Source organism: Macaca nemestrina, chromosome 15, assembly GCF_043159975.1.
Source record: "Macaca nemestrina isolate mMacNem1 chromosome 15, mMacNem.hap1, whole genome shotgun sequence".
In the NCBI taxonomy this organism is placed as follows: domain Eukaryota; kingdom Metazoa; phylum Chordata; class Mammalia; order Primates; family Cercopithecidae; genus Macaca; species Macaca nemestrina.
In genome coordinates this window covers 32,593,606-32,615,405 of record NC_092139.1, presented here as the reverse complement: position 1 = coordinate 32,615,405, position 21,800 = coordinate 32,593,606, and the positions used below count along the sequence as shown (strand labels likewise).

Here is a 21,800-nt window from a genome sequence, read left to right as displayed (position 1 = left end):
TTTTTTTTAAGTTCTTGTTTTTGTGAGATGGAGTTTCACTCTTGTTGCCCAAGCTGGAGTGTAATGGGGTCATTTTGGGTCACTGCAGCCTCCACCTCCTAGGTTCAAACAATTCTCCTGCCTCAGCCTCCCATGTAGTGGGGATTACAGGCGCCTGCCACCACGCCTGGCTAATTTTTTTATTTTTAGTAGAGACGTGGTTTCTCCATGTTGGCCAGGTTGGTCTTGAACTCCTGACCTCAGGGTGATCTGCCTGCCTCAGCCTCCCAAAGTGCTGGGATTACAGGCATGAGACACCACGCCCAGCTGAATTATTTGTTATGTTACACATCTGAAAAAAATCACTGCTGGTTATTTGTCTAATTTATTAATCACATAGGAAAAAATTAACAATACCTGCAAAGAAAGCTAATGAAAGTGGGGAAAAAATGAGGCAATTGTTAGCCTCAGGAAATACCAAAAGAGGCTGGGTGCAGTGTCTTTTGGTATTTCCTTTATTATTTTATTTAAAAATAAACTTCTTCACTTTAGAGAAAGTGTAAATCAAATTATGTGGGAGTTTTAATGGGCCAGGCCTGAGAATGGCACACATCACATTTAATTGGCCAGAACCTGGTCTGAACTGTAAGGAAGGCTGGGAAATACTGTCTAGCTCTGTGTCCAGTAGCAAGAAGAAATAACGTTTTTGAGAGGAAGTAGCAATATCTGCCACAACAGGCAAAAAAGTAGGGGTGGGCAGGTGAAGAAGAGCATCTCAGCTATTCATTTATTCAAGGAGCAACACATATTTATTGAGTACCTACTATTGACTAAGCTTGGTTCCAGGCTTGGTGGATACAAGAGTGAACAAATAAAAGACTGCTCTTATGCAGTTTCTATTTAGTGGGGAACAGCAGGTGTAAATTCCATGGGGGATGGAACCTGCCCTTCTAGGCCAGTGTGGCTGGAATAGAGTTTTAACAATTTTTGCAGGAAGTAATAAGGACTTCACATTTGATTCTAAGAGCAATGAGGCTCTATTAAATCGAGTATTAACCAGGAAGTGGCATGATCTGTTGTATTTATTTATTTATTTATTTTAATGTTTTATATTTGAGGCAGAGTTCTGCTCTTGTTGCCCAGGCTGGAGTGCAGTGGGGCCATCTCTCTCACTGCAACCTCCGCCTCCCGGGTTCAAGCGACTCTCCTGCCTCAGCCTCCTGAGTAGCTGGGACTACAGGCATACGCCACCACACCTGGCTAATTTTTAAAAAATTTTTATTAGAGAGGAGGTTTCGCCATGTTGACCAGGCTGGTCTCGAACTCTTGACCTAAGGTGATTCACCTGCCTCGGCCTCCCAAAGTGCTGGGATTACAGGCGTGAGTCACTGCACCTGGCCGCATGATTTGTTTTAAATAATTACTCTGGCCACCTTATGGAAAATGAATTGTCCGGGCAGAGCTGGACGAAAGAATGGAAAGAGAGAGAGAGACCAGATATTTCAGGCAGGCTAGAGATGAGCGTGGTCTGGCCTTGCCTGGTGCGGTTGTGACTGATTAGATTGGGTGAAGTACAAGAAAGATACAACAAGGATGCCTGTAGGTGTTTGTATTGAGTCACTGGGGGCACCCTAAGTGGGAGTTATCTCGGTAGGACTTTGAGACACCAGTCAGATAATGGATGTGAAAGCTTTTAGGAAAGGTTGAATGGCGGCTGAAATAGCGTATGTTCCATTTTACAGATGGGAAACTGAGGCACGAGATACCAGAGGATGGAGTTAGGCCACGTTGTGCGCCACTCTACCCGCTTAGGTGGGTGAGGAGATGAAGGTGTGTTGGGCCCCGCTAAGCTCCAGCACCGAGCTGAGCCCCGCCCGGACCCCGCCAGCTGGCTTTCCCTGTCCGTTGCTCGTGTGCCAATAAAGTTATTGAAATTGACACTGGTTGCTAAGGAAGTGGGTCGCTGAGCCAGGTTGCTAAGGAAGTGAGCGGCCACTGTCTCTCCCCATCCGGGGCAGCGGGGAATGGCTGAGCCAGGGGTTCGCCGCCCCCGCCGCCGCCGCCGTCGCCGCCGCCGCCGCCCGCTTTCGGCTCGGGCCGCAGGTGAGTCGGAGGGGCCGGGCGCCCGCCGAGCAGGGCTTATCCTGTGGCCGCCTGGGATTTTCCCTGCGACCCGCGCCCGCGCCTCCGCCTGGCTTTGCTGTCCCGCGAGCCGGAGCATCCTCTGCCCTGCCTCTCGGGCATCCTCTGGTCGTCCGGACGGCCTTGCCCCTCCTTCCCCGGGCGAGGTCGCGGCCCGACCCCCAGACACGGCCACCCTGGGTCGCAACCCACCTGGGGGCCCTGGAGCGGTGGTCAGGGCCCCAGTTTGGGACGAGGGCGGGGAAGCGAGAGCCTGGGGTCCGAACCACTGCGCTGTCCCGGGTTTGCTGTGTGACCTTGGGCAAGTCTTTTCCCCTCGCTGGCCTTAATTGACCTGTTTATTCAAAGGGGTGCTAACACTTGCTGCTCTGAGTGGTTAAGGTGATGAGACGTGTGTGTGAAAGTGCCCCAAATGGGGAGAGGGAGAATTTTTAGGGCACCCTAGCATGGGAGACCAAGAGGGCAGTTTGAAGTCTGAGTGAGTTAGAGACGTGGCATTTCCACTTAGTAATTGTGTGGCCCTGGGCAAGTTAATTTCTTTGAGTCTAGTTTTTCTTATCTGTGAAACGGTATAATAGACTACTGTGGAAATCAACGAGACTGGGTATGTCAAGTAGCTTGGCACATAGTAAGTGCTCAACTAGCTATTATGAGGCGTCTAGGGGAGGAGGGCAAGACTCCCAGGAGGAGATGACTTTGGGACAGGTAAGGTGTAGGTGTGTAGAGTGCCAGCCCATATGGGTAGTCCTACTGCAATGCCAACTCCCAACCCCAGTTTTACTTCTCCATTCTGCTCAGAGCAAGGGAGGTAGTGGACTTCTACAAGTAGTCCAAACTCTTTGAGGTCAATCCTTTGTAGATAGCTGGGGTCATGGTCTCATTTTCTACTTGGGCTTCGTTGATCCTTCCAGAAGAAAAAAGGCATCTTTGTGTCCTTTGGGAAGTGCTTACAGCAGTAATAACTACAAGCATATGATTAAGAAGCACTTTACCAGGCATATTGTTTCATTTAATCCTTACGTAGACTTTGCCAGGTACCTGGTGATACCATCCTCATTTTGCCAATAAGGAAACTGAGCTTCAGAAAAGCGAAGGTAAGGACCTGCTTAAGAATCTTTTTTTCTTTTCTTTTCTTTTTTTTTTTTTTTTTGAGATAGAGTCTCAGTCTGTTGCCCAGGCTGGAGTGCAGTGGCACGATCTCAGCTCACTGCAACCTCCTCCTCCTGGGTTCAAACGATTATTCTGCCTCGGCCTCCCGAGTAGCTGGGACTACAGATGTTCACCACCTTGCCCACTAATTTTTGTAGTTTTAGTAGAGACAAGGTTTTGCCATGTTGGCCAGGCTGGTCTCGAACTCCTGGCCTCAAGTGATACGCTTGCCTCAGCCTCCCAAAGTGCTGGGATTATATGCATGAGCCACCACACCCAGCCATTGCCTAAGAATTTTGTATCTATTGAGTGATGGAAGTGGAGGTGTTTCTAGGTAAATCCTGTATTTTATCCCCCATTCACTGTTGCCTCTGATTTTGCAACAGTTGCTATTATAAGGCCACAGGGGTATTCTTTTTTCTTTTGTTACTTTTAACTGACTGGAAGCTAAAAGGCAAGGAAACAAGATCTCAGGTAAAGCTTTATTTAAAGAGATACCATCCAAAGTGAGGATCTCAGAAAAGAGTTGGAATCTTTTTTTTTTTGAGATGGAGTTTTGCTGTTGTTGCCCAGGCGAGAGTGCAATGGCGCCATCTCGGCTCGCTGCAACCTCTGCCTCCCTGGTTCAAGCAATTCTCCTGCCTCAGCCTCCCAAGTAGCTGGGATTACAGGCATGTGCCACCACGCCCGGCTAATTTTGTATTTTTAGTAGAGACGGGGTTTCTCCACGCTGGTCAGACTGGTCTCAAACTCCTGACCTCAGGTGATTGCCTGTCTTGGCCTCCTAAAGTACTGGGATTACAGGCGTGAGCCACCGCGCCCAACCTGAGAGTTGGAATCTTTAAAAAAGGGCTTCTCTGTCCCTCATTCTCTCCTTGTTAAAATGAGGGGACTAGGCTAGATTATACTGAAGGCCCTTTCAGTGCTGTTTTGCAGTTGTGGTTAAAAGCCTGCAATCAGACTACCTGGGCTAAAATCTTGACTCTGCTACTTCCAAGCTGTGCGCTACTGAGCAAAGAGGTGCTACTTTACCTCTGAAATGATGGTCAATACCTCTGAAATGATGAGATGACTTTTTGGTAAGGGGTCCTGTGAGGAAGAATTATTCGTAGTTCATTTTGAACCCCTTGGTGGTGTAGTTCCCTCATCTGTGAAATGGGGATAGTAATAGTACGTATCATGCATGTCTGTTCTGAGGATTTATTTGAACTTAATATATGTAAAGTGCCCAGCATATTTGATAAACATTAGCTATTGTTATTTGGGCTTAATGTGGTACTTGTACTGTATTTTCCATTTATGGCTGGTGAATGATTAAAGTATGTGATAATACCAGGTCTGTCAACCATAATGTCATTGCAAGCATGAAACAGTAGCCATCATGGCATTATATAAATGTTGATATTTTTATATGGTTGCCCCAGGAACCTGTAATCCTGTGCCACGATGGGTTGCAAAGAAAGGTGAAAGCTGGCTGGGCATGGTGGCTCATGCCTGTAATCCCAGCACTTTGGGAGGCCCAGGTGGGCGGATCACGAGGTCAGGAGATGGAGACCATCTGGCTAACACGGTGAAACCCCATCTCTACTAAAAAAAAAAAAAAATACAAAAAATTAGCTGGGCATGGTGGCGGGCCCCTGTAGTCCCAGTTACTCGGGAGGCTGAGGCAGGAGAATGGCGTGAACCCAGGAGGCGGAGCTTTCAGTGTAGCCGAGATCATGCCATTGCACTCCAGCCTGGGCAACAGAGCAAGACTGTGTCTCAAAAAAAAAAAAGAAAAAGAAAAAGAAAGGTGAAAGCTGATGGTTTGGTAGCTCAACACCCAATTCAGTAAATATTTGCTAAATCCGCTTATGCTAGGTACATGGAGGATGTGGAGATCAATCCCATCTCCATATCCTTCAAGGAATTCAGAGCTTAATTTGCAAATTACTGCATTTGACGTCTTTAAATGAATTCATATCTTATGTTTGCCCTGGCTGCAGAGTAAAGCCACTGATTCTAATCTGTTTTGTTGTGTCCCTAGACTTCTGTTAGGTGCCTGGATTAGAAACCTCAGATTGCTTCCTAAGCCTTTTCATCCACTAATTTGCAAGTCCCTCCTCTTATGTAACAAAGAGTAACAATACTTGACAATAACAATATGGTGCCTAATGGCTTACACAAATGCTTACACTTGCTCACTCATGCTTTTACTCATTTAATCTTATCTGTGTCCCTTCAAGGAAGGTAAGGTGCAGATGAGGATCTCTGTTTTATAGTCGAGGAATCTGAAGAGAAGCCAAGAAGCCATGATGCTATTGAGTGGCCCATTTCACGTTGAAATCCAGTCTTCTGACTTCAAATTCAGTGTATTTACCACTGTCCTCCCCAGATTGTATTTATTTAGCATTTCCTGAGCACCTAGAATGTGTCAATTCTGTTTTAGCCTGGAGATATCATGGTAGAAAGGTACATGAGTTCCTTGCTCTCATGCAGCTTATATTCTACTGGCAGCAAACAGAAATATACACCAATAAATGAACAAGGGAATTTGGATAAGGAATAAGTGCTGGGGTGAAATCCCATCTCTATTAAAAATACAAAACTTAGCTGGGTGTGGTGGCATGTGCCTGTAGTCCCAGCTATTCAGGAGGCTGAGGCACAAGAATTGCTTGAACCCGGGAAGCAGAGGCTGCAGTGAGCTGAGATTGCGCCATTGCACTCCAGCCTGGGCAACAGAGTGAGACACTGTTTCAAAAAAAAAAAAAAAAAAAAAGGAAAGAAAAAAGGCCTTGCTAGGGTGGTGACATTTTTGCTGAGATTTGCTCCCAGGAAGGGGCCAGCCATTTGAAGATATGTCAGAAGGAAGAGCAAGGGTAAAGGCTGTGAGGTGGCAACAAGCTTGGTAAGTTCCAGAAACTGCAAGAAGGCTTAGAATGGCTGGGACAGGTGAGTCGAAGGCAGAGTGGGGAGGTGGATGGATGTAGGGGATGGGAGTGGTGGGGAGCACTCAGATCATGCAGGGCCTTGTCTGCTAGAGTAAGGAGTTGGGATTTTGTTCTAAAAGCTGTAGAAATCTTTGGAGGTTCTGGAGAAGGGGAGTGGCATGATTTATTTTTATTTTTTTAAAAAATCACTCTGGCCTCTTTGTGGCAGTGAATTTTAGAGGGCATAGGAGTGGCAGCCAGGAGGCTAGTTAGGAGGTTAGGTGAGAGAAGATAGTGGCCTTCTAGATTGGTGGCAGTGGAGATGGTAAGAGGACGGATTGGGGATGTGTTTCGGAGGTAAAACCAGCAGGATGGTGGGGTGACGGTGAGAGAATAAGGATGACTCCTGGGTTTTTGGCCTGAGCAATTAAGTAGATGTTAGAGATGCCATCTGCCTCTGAAATGATGAGAGGACTTTTTGGTAAGGGGCCCTATGAGGAAGAATTATTCATAGTTTATTTTGAACCCCTTAGAGGAGAGGCACAAGGTATACACATCATACTTTATAGTCTATGGGGAGGAAATCCCCAGATTATGCTGAGAGAAGCTAGTCAGGTACAACTGATTGCAGCTTGAAGTTCCTACTGTGAACCAAAAAAAGTCCTGCTGCTTTTCTACAGTCTGGCTCTTTGCCAGCCTGTGGAGCGGCAGGTGTGGGCTTTGCCAGGGCAGTACCCATCTGTCTTTCTGTCTTGTGCTGTTGGCATTGCAGTGCTGACTCGGGATCTTGGCTGAGGGAGCCTGGCCAGCTCTCAAAGAGGGAGCAGAATCACTAGTGAAGTTCATTCGGTGCCCCAAATGGCCACACTCTCCCTGCCAGGTTCTTTCCTGGCCACCAAGTGACAGTTCTAAAGTTTTAGAGCTTTTGACTTGAGAATCCCTGGAAAACCTATTGTATTCTACAGAATTCCTAGAGGATTCTTGAATCTCTTCTGAGCAAGGGAATTCGAGCTTCATTGTTACACATTCCAGTAACTGTACTTGTAAATCTGGGCATTACAGGGTTGTATATTCAGCATTGTGAATAGTAAGACTAATAGTCTTATCACTGCCACTTGTTTATTTAATTAAATTTAATAAATTTATTCATTTTGGAGACAGGGACTCCCTCTGTCACCCAGGTTGGAATGCAGCAGTGTGATCCTGGCTCCCCAACAGCCTTGAATTCCTGGGTTCAAGTGATCCTTCTAGCTTAGCCTCCTGAGTGGCTGGGACTGCAGGCATATACTGTCATGCCTGGCTAATTTTTAAAAAGTATTTTTGGGCCAGGCGTGGTGGCTCACACCTGTAATCTCAGCAGTTTGGGAGGCTGAGGCGGGCAGATCACGAGGTCAAGAGTTTGAGACCAGCCTGAACAACATGGTGAAACCCCTTCTCTACTAAAAATACAAAAATTAGCTGGGCATGGTTGTGCACACCTGTAATCCCAGCTACTCAGGAGGCTGACGCAGGAGAATTGCTTGAACCCGGGAGGTGATGGTTGCAGTGAACTGAGATCATACCACTGCACTCCAGCCTGGGCGACAGAGCGAGACTCTGTCTTAAAAAAAAAAAAAAAAAATTCTGTAGATGGCTAGGCATGGTGACTCACACCTGTAATCTCAGCACTTTGGGAGGCTGAGGCATGTGGACCACCTGAGATCAGGAGTTCAAGACCAGCCTGACCAGCATGGCGAAACCCCATCTCTACTAAAAATACAAAAATTGTCAGGTGTGGTGGTGCTTGCCTGTAGTCCCAGCTACTTTGGAGGCTGAGGCGGGAGAATCACTTGAAGCCGGGAAGCAGAGGTTGCAGTGAACTGAGATTGTACCACTTCACTCCAGCCTGGGTGACAGAGTGAGACTCCATCTCAAAAAACAGAAATTTGTAGAGACAGTCATACTATATTGTCCAGGCATCTTGGCCGCAAGTGATCCACTCACCTTGGCCTCTCAAAGTGCTGGGTTACAGGCATGAGCCGCTAATTTTTTTAGAAAACCTGGTCTCATTCTGTTGCCCAGGCTGGAGTGCAGTGGTACAGTCATAGCTCATTGTAACCTCCAACTCCTGGGCTCAAGCGAGCCTCCCGCCTCAGCCATCCAAGTAGCTGAGACTACAGGTGCATGCCACTACACCCAGCTAATAAAAAAAAGAGAGACAGGGTCTTGCTATGTTGCAGGCTAGTCTCAAACTCCTGGCTTCAAGCAGTCTTCCTGCCTCGACCTCCCAAAGTGCTGGGATTACAGACATGAGCCACTGTACCTGGCCACCACTGCTATTTGTATAACTTTGCAGTTTAGAATGCTCTTTCCTGTGCATTCTCATTTACTAATTGTCAATTGAGATTATGTGGACTACATATTATCCCCAGTTTACAGATGAAGACGTTGTGGTGTGGTCACTTGTTTTTGTCAGTAATATTAAACATTTTCTAGGTGCTGAGTTAGGGAGATCCTTGCTGCTCAAAGTGTGTTCTCTGTGACAGACGTACTGTGTCCCCAGAACCTTGTCAGAAATGCAGAACCTAGGCTGGGTGCAGTGGCTCACGCTTGTAATCCCAGCACTTTGGGAAGCCAAGGCAGGAGGATCACTGGAGGCCAGGAGGCCGAGACCAACCTGGGCAAAATGGTGAGACCTCATCTGTAGTTTTAACAAAAGAAGAAGGAAACAACAACAGGGCCTAGATCTAATAAATCAGAGCCTGCCTTTTACCAAGATCCCGGATGTTTCCTGTGCACGTTAAAGTCTGAGATGCTCTCATCTAGGTAATCAGTAGCAAACTAAGACTTACCAATGATAATGACAATGAAAGTAGTAGTCGTAGCTAAGATACATTAGCCAAGCAGTGTTGTAAGCACTTAACACATGTTGTTTCATTTAGATTTAGACCTCACAGCAATCCTGTAACACAGGTTTCCAGAAGAGGAAAGTAGAGGCTCAGAAAAGTTCAGTAACTTCCCCACATCTGCTGACTCCAGGTCTGTTGTTCTTTCTACCATGCGCATGTTCATCTGTTTTTCAGGTGGGCAGTGACCACATCGTAGCTGTCTTGTCAAGGCCTTTCTCTTCCATACCTACGTAACTCATTTTAAATGATGACCCCCCCCCCAAAAAAAAAGTGACTTCAAAGAATGTTTGAGGAAATAAAGAATGTTTGAGGAAATCAAGGGAAAAACTTCTGAGCTAGATGGGTGTCGGTTACTTGGCTGATGAAGCCGCAAACAGATATCTCGTTTGGTAAGATAAGCTGCCTCTCACGCTTCTCAGTGATCTAACTTCAGGGCCAGGACTGCTGAAGCAGGTAGGAACTGTGAGCTTGTATTCTGAGTCATTTAGCTCTAAACTGTTTCTTGATTCTGGTGATAAATATCTACACTGGGTGAGAAGATAGTGGATAAAGTCCCATATAACACCCGCTGACTAATTGTTAAAAGATTCCATCTCACTGTGCCTCAGTTTTCTCTCTCTGCCCTGTGGGCTCATTATTTTCCTTTCAACACCTCCTATCTTTCTAGACTCTCAGAAAGATTTATTGGTCAAGGACTATGCCATTATAGGAAATTTTGACCTGAAAGGATGGTGGGAACTGGGTAAAGGCAGGATTCTGCTACTTGCTGTGTGACTTAGAGCAAGTGACTCAACCTCTCTAGGTCTCTCTTGTGTAAAAAAAAAAATGTGTGTATATATATGTATATATCTGTAAAATAAAGACATAGGACGGTTCTCCCCAAAGCCCTTCCAGCCCTGCCCACAAGACTGAACCTTGAGTTGGGTGATATTTTGTTCTTTCTTGGTGACTTCACACTGGGCTTTCTCCCAGAGCTTTCGGGTGTGGCTTTTAGAGTGTATTTCTTGGCAGAGAGCATTACAATCAGCTCATCTTATCAGCATCACACATCTGCACAGCAGCTTCGGATGTTCATGTTTAAGGTTCAGTTAATCATGGTGACACATTGTGTCTTCTCACTTCGTCACACTGATTGCGGACATTGAGCTCTTCACACAGGAAGATCTATCTTTAGCATGCTGATTTATTTAACTCATAATTTGCATTAGAGAGTGAACCAGTGATAATCATGGTGGGTGTGGCTTTTATTTTTAAAGTTTTTGGCAAGACATTTGCAGCACTTGCATTTTGTCATGCTTGAATATAGTCTATAAATGGAAATGGGCTCAAGTGAAATAGAAATTGCCATAGATTATTGGGAGCTTGGGACTTAACCACTCTAGAGTCCTTCATGTCACCTTCAGCAGTGCTTTCAGGAAGGGCTTGCTTGGCCTTTTGTTGTGTGACATAAATTAAACAGAAACTAAAAGCTCATAGCACAATCTCTAGCAGCTTAGCAGACTGTAGTAATCATTATAACACATTTCAGAACATAAGCAAAAAATCTAGCTGGCAAATCATAAAAGATTCCATCTAGGTAAGATAAAATATCAGTTCAAGTTACCTAAAGATAACCACAAGAAGATAGTCTTTGGTGGAAGTAGTTACTGGTTTTGCAAGATCTGCAATAATAAGTTAGACTCTAGCCTAAGAAATATATGTGTTGTTTTTCCTTGTTTAGTTCTTCAGCTGTCAGCCTTTTTTAAAAATGTAATTTTTTCCCGATTACAAAAATAATAAATTTCCATTGAGGAAAAAATGAGGAAAATACTGAACAGATTAAATAAGACTGACTTTAAGATCCACCACCCAGAAATAGCTACTGTTAACATTTTACTGTCCATATATAAATGTATTCCTAAATACATTTTATCTCATGGGCTTGCAGTTCTTACCTGTTTCCTCCGTTGTTGTTATTTAGGCTATTTTCAATGTTTAAACATTATGAGTTATGCTTCAGAGAACATCTTAATGATGATTATTTTGTGCAAACCTTTGTCTGCATTACTGATGGTTTCTTTAAGCTTTAATGTTAAAATTGTAAATTACAAAGGCAACCCCCTGAAAGAATGCTTTTAACATGGCAGTGTTCACCTAAAGCTGCAAAGGCAGACATAATTACAGTTCGGTTGGGGAATATACCCAAGGTGATGATACCCTAACTCAGGTTTTGCTTACTTGACTACTTGCAGATATATTTTTAGAAAGTTGTATTCAAAGTGTATTTCCCATTTTCCATTTGGAAACATTCACTTAACATTATGTCATAACCATTTTTCCATATTTTTGTACTTAGTTATTTAAATTTTTATTTTATTTTGGTAGAAACAGGGTCTCACTGTGTTGCTCAGGCTGGTCTCAAACTCCTAGGCTCAAGCAGTCCTCCTGCCTTGGCCTCCCAAAGTGCTCAGATTACAAGTGTGAGCCACCAGGGCCAATCTATTTTTTTGTTATTTATTTATTTTTGAGATAGGGTGTCACTCTGTTGCCCAGGCTGGAGTGCTGTGGCATGATCATAGCTCATTGTAACCTCCAACTCTTGGGCTCAAGTGGTCCTTCCACCTCAGCCTTCTTGTTTTTGTTTTTTTTTTTTTGAGACGGAGTCTTGCTCTGTCGCCCAGGCTGGAGTGCAGTGGCAGGATCTCAGCTCACTGCAAGCTCCTCCTCCTGGGTTCACGCCATTCTCCTGCCTCAGCCTCCGGAGTAGCTGGGACTACAGGCGCCCGCCACCTCGCCCGGCTAGTTTTTTGTATTTTTTAGTAGAGACGGGGTTTCACCATGTTAGCCAGGATGGTCTCGATCTCCTGACCTCGTGATCCGCCCGTCTCGGCCTCCCAAAGTGCTGGGATTACAGGCTTGAGCCACCGCGCCGGGCCTACCACCTCAGCCTTCTAAGCAGCCAGGACCACAGGTGCGTGCCACCACTTGTGGCTAATTTTTAAATTTTTCTTGGAGGTAGAATCTCACTATGTTGCTCAGGCTGGTCTCGAACTCCTGGCCTTAAGCGATGCTCCTGCCTCAGCCTCCCGAAGTGCTGAGACTACAAGTGTGAGCCACTACACCTTGCTATGTTTTTGTGTTTAGTAGTTATTACTATACGTTAGTAGTTTAGTAGTAACTACTACACTTTCCCAGGCATTGGACATTGAAGTTGTTTCCACCTTTTTATAATCACATATAATGTGTTACACAGAATATCTCCTTCTCTCTCAGCCTCATAAGAGAACAATTCTAAATAAGTGGTTTGTGAAAAGTTTGAACTTTAAAAAATTCTAACAGAGAACTGTACATTTCCCTTCTTAGAATCCTCTAAAAGTATTTTTTTTTTTTTTGAGATGGAGTCTCACTCTCTTGCCTAGGCTGGAGTGCAGTAGCGCAGTCTCAGCTCACTGCAACCTCCACCTCCTGGGTTCAAGCGATTCTCCTGCCTCAGCCTCCTGAGTAGCTGGGATTACAGGTGCACACTACCACGCCCAGCTAATTTTGGTATTTTTAGTAGAGACAGGGTTTCACCATGTTGGTCAGGCTGGTCTTGAACCCCTGACCTTGAGATCCGCCTGTCTTGGCCTCCCAAAGCGCTGGGATTACAGGCTTTAGCCACGGCGCCAGGCCTAAAAGTATCTTTTTAAAAACAGCTTTAGCTGGGTGTGGTGGCTCATTCCTGTAATCCCAGCGCTTTGGGAGGCCTAAGTGGGAAGATTGCTTGAGGCCAGAAGTTTGAGACCAGCCTGGACAACATAGCGAGACCCCATCTATACAAAACATATAAAAATATACCCAGGTGCAGTGGCTTGCACCTGTACTCCCAACTACTCGGGAAGCTGAGGCGAGTTCAAGCCCAGGAGTTCAAGGCTACAGTGAACCATGATTGTGCCACTGCATTCCAGCCTGGGTGACACAGTGAATGAGTTCCTGTCTCCAAACAAAAAAACCTTTATTTAGATATATTTTACATATCATGAAGTATTTTTTTAATGTAATAGTTTTTCTCACCTTCTTTTGTGTCTTCTTTTTATCCATTTTTTCTTTCTGATGAAGAATTCCCTACAAGTAGGACCCAGAACGTAGGCCTTTGTCATTTCAACCCTTCATTATCTGAATAGGCTGTTGCATATCATTATAACATTGGACAATGAGCCAAGACAGTTCTGATGGACTTTTGAAAAGGGATTTTTCAAAAAGCATTTAACTCATCATATTAGTAAAATAAATCCTATGATTTATGGGAAATTCTGCTGGATCAACTTTGAAACTGTTTACTGTAAAGGTAGCATGCGTAGGCATGAATCTTGATAAAACAAGATTCTGATTCAGGGGATCTGAGTGGGTCCTTATATTCTGCAGAGCTGAACCAGGTGGAGTAGGAGGAGAGTTAGGGTGACACGCAAACACAACATCCTAAATTATGTTGAATGCAGTGGTGAGAGCTATTCCCTTTAAAATTCTCTTGGTTCTTCTGTGTCAAGAAGAATACTGTATTTGTTTGGTACTAGTCTGTTTTTTTTTTTTTTTTTTTTTTTTTTTGAAATGGAGTCTCACTCAGTCGCCCAGGCTGGAGTGCAGTGGCGCAATCTCGGCTCACTGCAACCTCTGCCTCCTGGCATCAAGCAGTTCTCTACCTCAGCCTCCTGAGTAGCTGGGATTACAGGGCCCTGCCACCATGCCTGGCTAATTTTTGTATTTTTAGTAAAGACAGGGTTTCACCATCTTGGCCATGCTGATCTTAAACACCTGACCTCATGATCCACCTGCCTTGGCCTCCCAAAGGGCGGGGATTACAGGCGGGAGCTACCATGCCCGGCCACTAGTCTGTTTCTTAACAGTTGTTAAGTTCCCTTTCAAACCAATGGTGATCAAGCCTCAGGCCTCAGATAAGCTACAATATTTAGCTAGAATTTAGTAACATTGTTGTCTGTTCTTATATTTATTTTCAGTTACTTTCTATTCATAACAAGTGATACTGATTTTCCATTCATGGTAGTTATATAAAGTTTCTTTTTAAAATAAGTTTGTGTTAATAGAAGTAGATTTAAAGAAAAAACGGTAAGTAAATAATAGTGCAGTTGATGATAGACATGGCGAAAATTGTGAAGGAACAATCTGATTACTGACATTTAGGACATGCTGATGTGGAAAAAGGCCATGGACTTTGGAGCCAGGTGGACCTGGTTTCAGCTTGCTTTACCACTTATTAACTCAGTGTGCCACTTTACTTCCCTGTCTAAGTCTCTGTTTTTTCCTCCTGCAAATTGGGTCAAGGTAGAGTTACCACTTGTGGGCCAGACGCTTGCTGCCTGTCTTCATCTAGTCCTTACACTGCCCCAGGCAGCAGGTGTTAGTGATATTCCCATTTTACAGATGAGGACATCGGCTCCGAGGGGTAAGAAACTTTCACAGAGCCTCAGAACTAGGAATGATAGGCTGGGCACCATGGCTCCCAGCACTTTAGGAGGCCGAGGCAAGTAGAACACCTGAGGTCAGGAGTTCGAGACCAGCCTGGCCAACATAGTGAAACCCACTCTCTACTGGAAATACAAAAGTTAGCCGTGCGTGGTGGTGGGCACCTGTAATCCCAGCTGCTTGGGAAGCTGAGGCAGGAGAATCGCTTGAACCCGGGAAGTGGAAGTTGCAGTGAGCCGAGATCGCGTTACTACACTGCAGCCTGGGTGACAGCAAGACTCCATCTCAAAAACAAACAAAACTAGGAACGATAGAGCTGGGTTTCAGTCCCAGGTGTGTCTGAATCTCTTTTTGGCTATTCAGGCTACCTCTGCCTGTTAAATACAGGTTTTGCTATGGCCCTCTGCCCATAGGATTATTCACAATAGCCAAGAGGTAGAAGCAGCCCAAATGTCCATTAATGGATAAATGGATAAAGAATATGTGGTACAGGCCAGGTGCGATGGCTCACGCTTGTAATCCCAGCACTTCGGGAGGCCAAGGCAGAAGGATTGCTTGAGCCCAGAAGTTCCAGACCAGCCTGGGCAATATAGTGAGACCTTGTTTCTATAACAAATAATAATAATAATAAATTAGCTGAGTATGGTGGCACGTACCTGTAGTCTTAGCTACTCAAAAGGCTGAGGTGGGAGGATTGCTTGAGCTTAGGAGTTCAAGGATGCAATGAGCTGTGATTGCGCCACTGCACTCCAGTCTGGGTGTCAGAGCAAGACTGTGTCTCAAATAAATAAATAAATAAATAAATTAAAATAAATATGTATATGGTACATACATAGAATGGAATATTATTCAGCCTTAAAAAGAAGGCAGTTCTGACACATGCTTTAGTATTGATGAACCTTGAGGGCATTGTGCTAAGTGAAATAAGCCAGTCACAAAAGTACAAATACTGTTATGATTCCACTTATCCGAGGTAGCTAGAGTAGACAAAATCATGGAAACGTGGTTACCAGGTGCTGAGGAGAGGGGGAAATGAGGAATTGTTCAATGGTTGTAAAGTTTCAGTTTTGCAAGATGAAAAAGTTCTAGAAATATGTTATACAACAATGTGAATATAGTTAACACTACTGAACTATATACACTTAAAATGATTAAAAGGGTAAATTTTATATTATATGGGGTTTTTTACGGTAATTTAAAAAAAAATTTAAATGATAAGCCGTTGGTTAGAGGGTGATTTTTTTTTTCATTTGGAAAATCCCAATTATACATAAAACTAGAATAATGCAATGAATCATGAACCCATTACCCACCTCCAGCAGTTCTCAGCAGTTGGCAATCCTATTTTACCTATAACCTTCCATGCACCCTACCCCTGAAAAAGATCCCGGACAGCATATAACTTTGTCTGAAAATATTCTTGTTTATCTCTAGAGGATAAGAACTTTGTTTTTAAAATAATAACATTTTTACACATAAATAACAATAATTTCTTACATTGTCTCATATCCAGTGTTCCAATTTCCTTGATTGTCTTATACTTTTTTTTTTTTTTGGAGATAGAGTCTTGCTCTGTCACCCAGGCTGGAGTACAGTGGCACGATCTAGGCCCACTGCAATCTCTGCCTCCCGGGTTCAAGCAGTTGTCTTACCTCAGCCTCCCGAGTAGCTGGGATTACAGACATGCATGCACCACACCCAGCTAATTTTTGTATTTTTAGTAGAGACAGGATTTCATCATGTTGGACAGGCGGGTCTTGAACTCCTGACCTCAAGTGATCCGCCGTCCTTGGCCTTCCAAAGTGCTGGGATTACAGGCATGAGCCACTACGCCCGGCGTCATTTTTTTTTTTCTTGAGACAAGGTCTCACTGTATCACCTAGGCTTGAGTGCAGTGGTGCAATCAGAGCTCACTGCTGCCTCAAACTCCCAGGCGGCTCAAGCAAACTCCTGGGCTCAAGCAATCCTCCCAACTTAGCCTCCTGAGTAGCTGGGGCTACAGGCATACACCACCACACCCGGCTAATTTAAAAAATTTTTTTTGTAGAGACAGGGTCTTGCCATCTTGCGCAAGCTGGTCTTGAACTCCTAGGCTCAAGTGATCCTCCCGCCTTGGCCTCCCAAAGTGCTGGGGTTATGGGTGGTGAACCACCTAGCTTGGTCCTTGTACATTTCTTAACAGTTGGTTTGTTTGAATCAAGATCAAAAAAGGATCTGGACGTGGTGGCTCACCATGGTGGCTGGTATTACATGGTGGACCTGTAATACCAGCACTTTGGGAGTCCTAAGTAGGAGAATCACATAAAACCACAAGTTTGAGACCAGCCTGTGCAACAAAGCAGGACTCCCCTCTCTGCAAACTATTTTAAAAATTAGTCCAGGCATGGTGGCTCATGCCTGTAATCCCAGCACTTTGGGAGGCTGAGGCAGGTGGATCACTTGAGGTCAGGAGTTTGAGACTAGCCTGGCCAAAACAGTGAAACCCCGTCTCTACTAAAAATTAAAAAAAAAAAAAAAAAAAAAAAATTAGTCGGGTGCAGTGGCGCACACCTGTAGTCCCAGCTGCTCTGGAGGCTGAGGTGGGACAATTGCTTGAGTGAGGAGTTCGAGGTTGCAGTAAGCTGAGATTCTGCCACTGCACTCCAGCCTGGGCAACAGAGCAAGACGTTGACTCTTAAAAAAACAACAGAATGTGAAGACCTTGACTCTTAAAAAACAATAGATTGTATACAACAGTCCTACCTCTGGGAGTGGATCCTACCAACTACTCCCACTTATCTAAAGGTATATATGTTCAGTATAGCTACTGGAGTACTGTTTGCAGTAGCAAATGACCAGAAACAATCAGAAGGTCCCTCAGTAATGGACTGATTGATCAAAGCCTTTTTTGGCTGGGTGCAGTGACTCACGACTGTAATCCCAGCACTTTGGGAGGCCAAAGCAGGTGGAATACCTGAGGTCAGGAGTTCAAGACCAGCCTGGCCAACATGGCAAAACCCTCTCTCTACAAAAGATAAAAAATTAACTGGATGTGGTGGGGTGTGCTTATAGTCCCAGCTACTTGGGAGTCTGAGGTGGGAAGATTGCTTGAGCCCAGGAGGTCGAGGTTGCAGTGAGCTGTAATTGTGCCACTGTACTGCTACCGGGGCAACAGAGACTCTGTCTCAAAATGAATGAATGAATGAAAGGAAGGATGTAAGACAGAAAAGAAAGGAAAAAGAAGCAGCTGGGCATGGTGTCTGATGCTTGTAATCCCATACTTTGGGAGGCTGAGAGATGGAAGGATCACTTGAGCCAGGAGTTTAAGACCAGCCTGGGCAATGTAGTAAGACTTTTGTCTCTACAAAAAAATAAAAACAAAATTAGCCAGGTTTGGTGGCATGTACCTGTAGTTCCAGCTACTGAGGAGGTTGAGGCTGGGGTGAGCCGACATCATGCCACTGCACTCCAGCCTGGAGTGCAGAGCAAGAGTCTATCTCAAAAAGACAAGCAAAGAAAACAATACAAAATGAGTTAAGGCGAGTTCTCCAAGATTTATCTAGGAAGAAGTACAATGGTGTATAGTATACTGCTACTTGAGTTAAAAAGGTTTAAAAAAAAAGATGAAGATGAAGGAGCAATGCAGATATGTTAGGAAGGTTTACATGTTCACTGTATACTCTGTACAGCTTGAATTGCTTTAATCTGTTCATAGACATACACATGTATATATGCATATATATATCAGGTGTTTTAAAAATATATGGGTTTATATATGGTTTTTAAAATAAGACAAATCTGGTTTTGAATCCTGACTCTTCCACTTAATTATTGTGTAACCTTGGGCAAATTAATTTCCCTGAGTCTCTGATCCTTATTCTTTAAATGAGGCTAATGCCTGCCTTCCTCCTAAGGTGATTTTGAGGATTAAAAGAGGACTACACATTAAGCTCTTGGTATACTGTGAGTTGTGACTATTGAATTCAATAAAACCCAAGAACCGCATTGATTCTGAATGGTAGGTGTTGTCCAATAGACTTGAATATATTTTTTTGAATGTATTTTATGAATGTTTTACAACTGAATGCCAAAAGAGTTTCTTTTCCTTTTTCCCTACCTAAGTAAATGCTTTGTTTGCCTATTTGTGTCATCAAATGACAGAGAGTACATGGCGCCCATTTGAATTCAGGGCAGGCATTTATTGTTCTTATTACTTGACTGTGACCTTTTTAGGTTTCTTTCCAGAGAACTAGTGTGTCTTCTTTAGACATTTAAGCTGAAATCAAAGTTCTGGACTTTTCTCCAAAGAAAACATTGCATTTTGCTCCCCCAACCTTAATTATAAAAATCAAAATACGTGCACCCATCAAAAAATACAAAGAAAGCAAAACAATAACCTGCAGGCTCACCACCCTAGAGGTCAATATTGCCTGCATTTCCTATCTATTAGTACTTTTCAATGTTAAAAGCTAAGCGTTTGACATTCATTAGTTTAATCCTTTAGAACAGTTCTTTAAGGGAGATGTTGTTATTAACCATACTTTGTGGAAGAAGAAACTATGACTTAGTAAGTTTCTTGAGATTTTATAGCTAGTAAATGGCAGAGCAGAAATTCAAAGCCAGACCTGTTGAACACCGTAGCTGATGCTTTTAACAATGTCTTTATGCTGTGTTCCCCAAATCTGCCTCTGCACATGTGCATGTACACATAAACATTAACTGTATCATAGTAATTCTGTTCAGTAGCCTTTTTCTTCACTCAACAATGTGTCTTGAATATTGCCCATATCTAAATACCTAGAGGTTTGTTGCCGTTTTTAATGACTTCATAGTTTCCCATTGTAGAGATGTGCCATCATCTAACCACTCCTTTATTGATGAGCATTTAAGTGCTTAGAGATGGTGTTGTGACAAACACAAATGTGTATTACATCGTTGCACATGTATTTAGTTGTATTTACTTACTCAATTATGTCTTTAAAATAATTCCAAGAAATGGAATTGCTGTTTCAAGGGAGTATTCACATTTAGAGTTTTGGTGTTGATTGCCTGACTGCCCTCAAGTGTGTTGTGCCAATTTGAGATGCTGTGGCTCTTATATGTTCTCTCTGTAAGGGACATTTTGAAACTTTTTAGACAGTTCACACTGTTTGGCTTACAAAAAAGGTGACCCCCGCTTTTTTTTTTTTTTTTTTTTTTTGAGACAGAGTTTCACTCTGTCGCCCAGGCTGTAGTGCAGTGGCGCAGTCTCCGCTCACTGCCAGCTCTGCCTCCCGGGTTCACGCCATTCTCCTGCCTCAGCCTCCTGAGTAGCTGGGACTACAGGCGCCCGCCACTATGCCCAGCTAATTTTTTTTGTATTTTTAGTAGAGACGGGGTTTCACTGTGTTAACCAGGATGGTCTGGATCTCCTGACCTCATAATCCACCCACCTCGCCTCCCGAAGTGCTGGGATTACAGGCATGAGCCACTGCGCCCGGCCGACCTTATGTTTATAAATAATGCCTGTAATAACAACATAATATATTTTATTGGTTTCTTATTTGACATCTTTGCTCTAAATGCTTTTTAGAGCTGACACTACGTGACTTGCTACATTTACATAAGAAAGTTAAAAATTCCAGTGCTATGGACCTAATAGAAACTGGTTTACAAAGCTTCATCCTAAATTTGGGATAAGCAGGTCCCAAATTTAGATCCCTTAGTAGGTCCCCTCTTTTATCAATTAAAACATTTTTATTATCTTTTTTTTTTTTTTTAATTGAGATGGAATCTCGCACTGTCCCTTGGGCTGGAGTGCAGTGGCATGATATCAGCTCACTGCAACCTCCGCCTCCCGGGTTCAAGCGATTCTTTTGCCTCAGCCTCTCGAGTAGCTGAGACTACAGCTGCCTGCCACCACACCTGGCTAATTTTTGTACTTTTAGTAGAGACGGGGTTTCACCATGTTGGCCAGGATGGTCTCAATCTCTTGACCTTGTGATCCACCTGCCTCGGCCTCCCAAAGTGTTGAGATTATATGTGTGAGCCACCATACCCGGCCCATTTTTATTATCTTATATTCGTGGTGGTCAGCACAAATGGATAGATAAAATGGGAAAAATGAGTAACCCCTGTATATTTAATTTCACAAAAGCCTTTCCCTTTCTCTCTTTCCCTTTATTTTATTTTATTTTTTGACTAAGTAATATATTTACATGATTCAAAACTCAAGAGGTATTAAAGGGTATACACACTTTGGGAGGCTAAGGTGGACGGATCACCTGAGGCCGGGAGTTCGAGACCAGCCTTGCCATGGCAAAACCCCATCTGTACTGAAAATACAAAAATTAGCTGGGTGTGGTGGTGGGTGCCTGCCATCCCAGCTACTCGGGAGGCTGAGGCACAGGAATCATTTGAACAGGAGGCAGAGGTTGCAGTAAGCCAAGATTGCACCACAGCACTCCAGTCTGGGTGACAGAGTGAAACTCGGTCTGAAGAACAACAGAAAAAAGGGTATATAATGAAAAGTTTCTCTTCTACTTTTGGCCCTCATCCACCCGGCTCTTTTAGGGAAAGCCACTGTTGTTATCTGGCAGTTGTTATATGGTTCTTGTGAATTCTTTCAGATATTTTTTATGCACATATAAGCAAATGTAGAGCCATTTCCTCAATATGTATAAAATATCTTTTTAAAAGTTCTGCAGGACAGTGGTGTTATTTTTCAACCCAAGATGGATAATCTTGTTTTAAAAAGTGTGTAACTCCCGTTGTGAAACTGGCCATCATAGGAACCAGAAACCTAGAATTGGACTTGCTTTCCTGATGTGATTCAGGGATTGCAAACATGGGGTCCTGATACTTCAAAAACAATTAGAAATAATTGTAAAAGGGAGTAGTGTTGATGGTGATGAAGTGGATATAGAGTAAAAACAGCTGCTTCCCCGGAGAGACGCCTGTCCAGGGAATTGGTTTAGGCTACTTAGCAGGGAGTCGCTTTTATCTTCTTGCTTGAGTGTTGCAGTGCTTTTCTGATTGCTCATGTGATCTTTGGCTTGGGCTGCATTTCAGACACTCTGAGTATTTGAACCCTGGGCCAGGCAGTTGGCAGGTGGTTGCCTGATCTGATCTTACAGGACATTGCTTTGGAATGCATTGATTTGAGGTGCATTAGTATGCACTCTGTGTGCCCACAGGTTGCACCTCCTTGCAGGGTTGTTCCTGGGGAATTGCCAAACCTCTATTTTTTCCCATTTGGAGATACCATATGCTCATTAAAGAGAATTTGGAAAACACAGAAATGTTGAAAGAGCAGGGGAAATCACCAGTACTATTA

At 43.8% G+C, this 21,800-nt stretch overlaps 1 protein-coding gene across 2 annotated transcripts in view; it reads left to right on the top strand.

Annotated features, from left to right (window-relative positions):
- Positions 1-1,942: 1,942 nt before the first annotated feature.
- The window catches only part of LOC105496186 (kinesin family member 3B), a 57,441-nt gene continuing 37,583 nt past the window's right edge, over positions 1,943-21,800 (top strand). Inside the window, exon 1 of one of the 2 annotated variants that reach the window (XM_011766344.3) lies at positions 1,943-2,082. The gene's annotated coding sequence lies outside the window, so the exon portion shown is untranslated. Of the gene's footprint in view, positions 2,083-3,149; positions 3,216-21,800 lie in introns of those variants that run through there. The other variant, XM_011766343.3, reaches the window with a different exon arrangement.